Raw genomic sequence first — 7,819 nt, 5'->3', positions numbered from 1 at the left:
TGCTTGAAAGAAACCTGTTAGTCTTTATTTAACCCTGTTTTCCAAACTTGTTTAACCATAAAATCCTTTTGAAAAACATGAACTGTCATTTTTAAGATATCTTGAATATGTGGTTTAGAGGTAGAATCCAGGCTTTGCTTTGTTCAAAATCTGGTCCTCACCTTCTCTCCTGGGGATTCTAGTAAGAACCATTCACGGCAGGCAGGCTGGTTTAATTAGGGTTACTATCACAAGCTTTCTTCCTTCCTGCCTCCAAGCTTCACTCAACCGGTTTGCCCATGATTCAGGATAGTACCTCGTGCTCCTTCCCCAGTCCAAGTCTTTCTAGCACCTCCTCCTCTGTGAAGTCCTTGCCAGCTTCCCCAGCCCACAAAATAGATGTTGCACACCACGTGCTAGACTATTCTAAGCACTTTGGAAACCTTAACTAACTTAATAATCACTGTGGTCCTACGAGGCTGGCACAATTTGTATCCCTATTTTACAGATGAGGAACTTGAGATGTAGAGATGTTGAATGACATGCAGAGTCATTGATTTGGTTTGGATCTGTGTCCCCACCCTAATCTCATGTTTACTTGTAATCCCCAATGTTGGAGGTTGGGCCTAATGGGAAGTGATTGAATTATGGGTGTGAATTTCCCCTTTGGTGCTGTTCTCCTGAGAGTGAGTGCGTTCTGGTGAGATCTGGTCATTTAGAAGTGTGTGGCACCTCCCCTCCCTCTCTCTCTCTCTCCCTCCTGCTCCACCATGCGAAGTGCTTGCTCTCCCTTTGCCTTGAGCCATGGTTGTAAGTTTTCTGAGGCCTTCCCCAGAGGCAGAAGTCACTGTGCTTCCTGTAGAGCCTGCAGAACTGTGAGCCAATTAGACCTCTTTTCTTTATAAATCACCCAGTCTCAGCTATTTCTTTATAGCAGTGCAAGAAAGGACTAATATAGTCATAAAGCTGAAAGGTGTTCAGGATGTCATTGGCATTCAGTGAATGCTGTTAGTATAAATGAAAATATGGGAATCAGGTAGGTCTCTTCTAAAATGTGTGTGTGCGTGTATGTGTGAATACATGCTTTAAATCAAAGAGAAGGTGCATCTTTCACTCTCTCCTCTCTCATTTAACATTCTGCAACTTTATTAAGACTCCACTCATTCATAATTTGTTCAGATGGAATTTACATTCAGAGTTTACTTGGGCTTAGCAAGATGATTTTCTGAGTCCTTCCTCTGAGAGAGTGTAAGTTCATAGGTAAATGGGAACACAGGGAAAAATTTAAAACCACTTAAATGTACTAGCTTTTATACCAGCACAATATACTACTAATTCATCCGTATACATTAATTACAATAACATTTTAACAGCTGTATCAGGGTTCAACCAGAGAAGCAGAACCAGTAGGAGACAGATATTAAGAGGCTTATTGCAGGGAATTGGATATGTAACCAGGGGGCTGGATAGTCAAGTCTGAAATCTGCAGGGCAGTCTCCGGAAGGGGCTGCAGTTGCTACGCACTGGCAGCATTTCTTCAGAGAAGCCTCATTTCTGCTTTTAAGATCCTTCAACTGACAGAATCAGGCTGCCCCAGATTATCTTGGATAATCTCCCTTAACAAATAAAGTCAACTGACTACGGAATTGACTGACATCTACAAAATACCTTCCCAGCAACCCCGAGTAGGGTTTGACTGAATCACTGGGAACTGCAGCCTCGCCAAATTCACACATCCAAAGGCAGTTACAAGAACCTTTACTAATTACCATGTTTTTAGTTTATTTTATGTTTCTATTTGTATTTTAAAATAAAAAATAATTTATCTAGAAATAAGCTATCGAATACCTAAGATGTTTTAATCATCCGAATGGACTTTTCTTCAGATGGTAGGGAGGTAATATGACACTAGTTACTGGTATTTCCTTGCTTTTCTGGTATCTTCAGATCTCTTTCTATTTATGTCTGTTTCGCTCTCCCTTCATGTTCCAGGTGTAAGTATCTCCAGTTGACATTAACCTTGAGCCTCAGTCACCTTACCAGAAAATGAGGATGATTACAAAGTGCTGACGTCATAGGGTGGACTGGAGGATGAGATGAATTAATGAAAGCACTTGGATGAGGGTCTGGTAGGCAGTGAGTGGTGCCCTCTTTGTAGCAGTAGGAATTGCTCATTGCCCTCTGGTTAATTTCCTCTGGCCATGACCATGCTTGTGAGTGACAGAGGTCTTTCCAGAAGACATCCAGAGGCTGTGGCATCACGTGTTGAAGAATTAAAGCATGAGTATATACCAATGCCTTTCTAATGTAAAATGTGTCATTTTCAAAGACCTGTTTTCCATTACCTTTCTGGGGTACTAGAGACTCATGCATCCCTCCTGGCTGTCAGCTGGACTGGCTTTTGAAAATTCATGGCAGCTTTGCTGTCAGGCCAGGTGGATGGTCTTTCACAGGGAGGGACTTTCTTGCCACAAAATTTGACATGGTCACACTGCTCCTCAACACTGAATGTGTTCAAAGGCGCTGATAGGCAGCAAGACAGTTTTACTAGGTAGCTCCTTTTTGAGGTGGAACTCACTATCAGGAGAACAGCACCAAGGAAGAAATTCACCCCCATGATCCAATCACCTCCCATTAGGCCCCACCTCCAACACTGGGGATTACAATTCAACATGAGATTTGGGCAGATCCAAGCTATGTAAATAAATAAGTGTGTTTTGTTGTCATCTTGGGTTGGAGGAAGATACTAAGACGCAGAGAAAGGGGCTTTTCCTCTAGCCTCAGCTCTAGAATTAGACAAAGCAGGCCAGACATCTAGGCCTTCGCCCACCAGCTCTGGGTAAAACTTGACTGTTACTGAGCACTAAACTCACTCTTCTTTCTAGGTGGGTACCAACACCCAAGCATAGGTGAGGTTGTGGGGAAAAACCCTGATTTTCTTCTCCAATTCTTTTTCCCTGGCACTGCTGGCAATGGCAGGAAGACACATTCAATTTGCCAGCGGGAATGCTTTCCTAATTTGCTTTTCGAAGAGTACAGCAAAATTTCTTCTGGGGAAAAGAGTGACAGTCGCTGCCATGTAAACAGGAGGCAAGGGCTTGTGGCACTACCAGAGCCTTCTCTTTGCAGAACGCTCTGAGCTGCTTTGAGGCTTGTGAGGGGAGGGGTGTGAGTGGTGAGGAGGATGTTTTCTTTACACATCCACCTCCATAAACTGTCCGTGCCATCTGGTAGAGACTGTATATGCTGTTGTCCTAGACGCAGGAAGAATCATCTCTTCTGTGATGATGTCTTGACGGAGAGCTCCTATGTCAGAGCTGCTGACTGTGTACCTGCAGCCGGCAAAGCAGGTCCCCTTCCTTTATCTGCTTCTTCCTGTCCCCAGCCCCTTGCATTTCCGCCTCACCCCGAGATGGTGAAGCCCTCACACACATGGGAGAATGCAGACTTGCCCCTGCGTGCATTGCCATGCTTCCTAGAGGAGAGCTCAAAGCAGAGCAGGGGCTCAGCAAATGTTGGTTGAATAAATGAATTAATGGATCTACTAAGGGGTTTCTAGGTTCACCCAAATGAATAGTTTACGAAGCTTCTAAGGGCCAGGTGTGATGGCTCACGCCTACAATTCCAGCACTTTGGGAGGCCAAGGTAGGAGGATAACTTGAGCCAAGTAGTTCTAGGTTAGACTGAGCTGTGATTAAGCCACTGCACTCCAGCCTGGGTCACAGAACGAGACCCTGTCTGTAAACAAGCAAACAAACAAACAAACAAACAAACAGAAGTTTCTTAGGACCCAAAGCCACTAGGAACAAGAATTCAGCCAGGTGCAGTGGCTCACGCCTACAATCCCAGCCCTCTGGGAGGCTGGGGCAGGTGGATTTTTTGAGCCCAGGAGTTCAAGACCAGCCTGGGTAACATGATGAAACCTCATGTCTACAAAAAAAAAAAAAAAAAAAAAAAGTAGCCTGGCATGGTGGTGCACACCTGTTGTCCCAGCTACTCGGGAGGCTGAAGTGGGTGGACTGCTTGAGCCCAGGAGGTCCAGGCTGCAGCCAGCTGAGATCATACCATTGCACTCCAGCCTGGGCGACAGAGCAAGACCTTGTCTCCAAAAAACAAACAAACAAAAAAACCCTGAATTCAGAAATGGTTGTCACAGATGAAGTATGTAATAATGGAAGAGCATTTCTGACTTAGAAGAACAAGTACCTAGAAACAATGTCCATGTTACGAGGGAAAGGCACTGCTACTGTGGTGATGGATTTTGGTGGCATTAAAACCAAATGATTTATGTATTGAGATAATGAGACTGTATCATCCTGCTTTTCATTTAAAGGCTGTTATTTAGTTTAATGATAACTTCAAGCTAGAAGGTAGGACTAGGAGTGCGGATTAAGAAGTATTGAGCAATGGTTAAGAAAAGAGTTGATGGTAGGTGCCATGAAGAGTAATCATGAGATGAAATTTTCAAAGGTCACTCTGTTAATTCTAATCTGAACAATCAATGTGTTAAATTACCTCAATAATTTATTTAAATCAACACTCATATAAATAGGGGTGAGTACATCGATTTTGACCATTTCCTGAGTTCCAATTCACATAAGTGCTTGTGGCCAGAGGTAGGTAGATGGAGAAAATATTTTACCCTCTTCAAGAGCTTTAGCCTGAATACTAGCACAGGTGTTTCAGTGGTGTCTGAAAGTCAAAGTGAAACTGTATTGCTTGTGGCTATCTAGTTCCTGAATTATAAAAGAAACTGCTGATCTTCATTGCTGTTTTTTGAATATTTTGTTACTGACAGATCAAATATTCACTAGGCTTTATCAAGTATGCCTGTGTGTGTGTATTCACGTCATTAAACTAGTATTTACTGCTCACTTCTCTAAGCACTATATGTGTGTTGACTTATTTGATTCTCTCAACAGTCTGTGAGGAAGTCCTTATCATTCTTTATGTTAAGATAAGGACCAGCCTGGCCAACATGGCGAAACCCTGTCTCTACTAAAAATACAAAAAATTAGGCCCGGCGCGGTGGCTCACGCCTGTAATCCCAGCACTTTGGGAGGCCGAGGCGGGCGGATCACCTGACGTCAGGAGTTTGAGACCAGCCTGGCCAACGTGGTGAAACCCCTTCTCTACTAAAAATACAAAACAAAATTAGCCAGGTATGGTGGCAGGTGCCTGTAATCCCAGCTACTCAGGAGGCTGGGCAGGAGAATCGCTTGAACCCGGGAGGTGGAGGTTGCAGTGAACTGAGATCACATCACTGCACTCCAGCCTGGGTGACAGAGCAAGACTGTCTCAAAAAAGAAAAAACAAAAAAAAGATAAGTAAAGGGAAGTACTGGGAGGTGACCACACAGTCCTAGTTCCACACTCAACACTGAGTGCCACAGCCACTGCTGTACAGAGAGGGCCACTGGCTGGTCTGTCTACACGTGTTCTTCCACGGAAACGATGCAACTGTCAGATGACATTCAGACCCTCACAGGGTATCATCCACAAACACAATCTGCAGGCACAGTGTACCCGCTTCAGCTTTTGAACTCTGCTTACAGTATTATTGGAGTGGTCAAAATGGGGATGGCTTCTGCAACAAAACCTCTAAAATCAAAGGAACAGGACTTGTCACAGCTCCTGGTGTCCTCAGGGACAAATGCGCCTTGGTGATGCTGAGGGCTGGGACCCAGGCTGCGCCCGTTCTGCTGCTGCAGCCTCACTTTGTCCCGTCCCTGACTTGGAATGAAATACTTGCCTCCAGCTGGGATGTAAACATTTTGGAGTCTTTCGATATTTGTTCCAATTTAGCCAGTCATCATTGACATTTTCCTGGAAATTTGCACAATATTCTTTCATTTGTTTTAACACTGGGATGAATTCCAAATGAAGAAGGCTCACTATTCTTCAGTGTGTTTTTTAAAAAAAATTTTGAACCTCTCCCACCATTTTTAGATGAATAAATGTGGAGAAAGAGATGAAAGAACATAGAATTTAGAAAAATGATGTGGATGTATTAACTATGCCTAAGTTACCAAACCGAGCCTCCTGAAGACTCAATGTTGGTCACACCCATCCATGTCATATTCAGGCAGGGCAGCCGAAAGTGGATGCCGGTGTGCTTCTGACTGCGGGTTTTCTCTGAAAGCCATTAAGAACAGGAAACAAAGGATGTTACGTCGTGATGGCGAACATAGAACAGCTTCTAAAACAAACAAGTTACATAGTGATGAACATAGAAGAGCTTCTAAAACAAAGGAAGTTACGTAGGGATGAGGAACATAGAAGAGCTTCTAAAACAAAGGATGTTACGTAGGGATGAGGAACATAGAAGAGCTTCTAAAACAAAGGAAGTTACGTGGTGATGGGAACATAGAAGAGCTTCTAAAACAAAGGATGTTAAGTAGTGATAACGAACAAGAACAGCCTCTACGTCTTCTCCGAGAAAACACCAAATGGCGGATAACGCCGGTGCAGCGGGGGCCCGGAAGCCCCGGGGGCCCCTGGGATGGGGAACTGCGGTGGTTCCCGCGGAGGTTTCCGCGGAGGTTTCCGCAGTGGCATCCGGTCTGGGGTCGCGGCCGTGGACCTGGCCGTGGACCGGGCCAGGGCCCAGGCTGCGGAGCTCGCGAAGTCAAGGCCAAGGATAAGGGGTGGACGCCCATTACCAAGCTGGGCCTCCTGGTCAAGGACATGAAGATCAAGTCCCTAGAGGAGATCTATCTCTTCTCCCTGCCCATCAAGGAATCTGAGATCATTGACTTTTTCCTGGGGGCCTCTCTCAAGGACGAGGTTTTGAAGATTATGCCAGTGCAGAAGCAGACCCGCGCCGGCCAGCGCACCAGTTTCAAAGCATTTGTTGCCATCGGGGACTACAATTGCAACGTCGGTCTGGGTGTTAAGTGCTCCAAGGAAGTGGCCATTCCCACCCGCGGGGCCATTATCCTGGCCAACCTCTCCATTGTCCCCGTGCGCAGAGGCTACTGGGGGAACAAGATCGGCAAGCCCCACACCGTCCCTTGCAAGGTGACAGGCCGCTGCGGCTCTGTGCTGGTGCGCTTCATCCCCGCGCCCAGGGACACTGGCATCGTCTCGGCGCCTGTGCCGAAGAAGCTGCTCATGATGGCTGGTATGGATGACTGATACACCTCAGCCTGGGGCTGCACTGCCACCCTGGGCAACTTCGCCAAGGCCACCTTTGACCCTACAGCTCTAAGACCTAGAGCTACCTGACCCCCGACCTTTGGAAGGAGCCTGTATTCACCAAGTCTCCCTATCAGGAATTCACTGACCACTTGGTCAAGGCCGACGCCAGTGTCTCCATGCAGAGGACCCAGGCTCCAGCTGTGGCTACAACACAGGGTTTTATACACAAAAAATAAAGTGAATTAAGCCTGTGGGGGGAAAAAAAGAAAAAAGAACGGCTTCTAAAATAAAGATTGATTATAATAGGCTGGGTGAGACTTCTGACAAATTCAGACATCAGGTAACAGGAATTCTCCCTGAGTTGAGAAATAAGAGTCCTAACTGTTTATTCAGTCAAGGAGGGTTACACAGCAACACACTAGAAGAAGATTAAAGGATGAAAAGTCCACATGATGAAAGAGGAAGTGTCACCTTGGAGGGTTTGGCATTCAACATTGGATTAAATTGAAGCCCAGGAATTCCTATAAAACATCCCCCCACCTAGTACCAAGTAATCTTCACTATCTGCCTGACAATGGAATGTAGGAATTGTGTCACACCCAGAAGGTGCAGGTGGAGTTTTCTCAGGATGCTGCAGTGCAGGGTCAGTGTGGGATTTAATAATACTTTGAGTAAAAGAAAAATCAAGTTGGGAGGTTTTA

General features: G+C 45.4%; 1 pseudogene; it reads left to right on the top strand.

Moving 5' to 3' along the window:
• Positions 1-6,427: 6,427 nt before the first annotated feature.
• Positions 6,428-7,354, top strand: LOC100604324 (annotated as a pseudogene).
• The last annotated feature ends 465 nt before the right edge of the window (positions 7,355-7,819 follow it).

The sequence above is a fragment of the Nomascus leucogenys genome, chromosome 4 (assembly GCF_006542625.1).
Source record: "Nomascus leucogenys isolate Asia chromosome 4, Asia_NLE_v1, whole genome shotgun sequence".
Classification (NCBI taxonomy): Eukaryota; Metazoa; Chordata; class Mammalia; order Primates; family Hylobatidae; genus Nomascus; species Nomascus leucogenys.
This window is presented reverse-complemented; position numbering and strand designations above follow the sequence as displayed.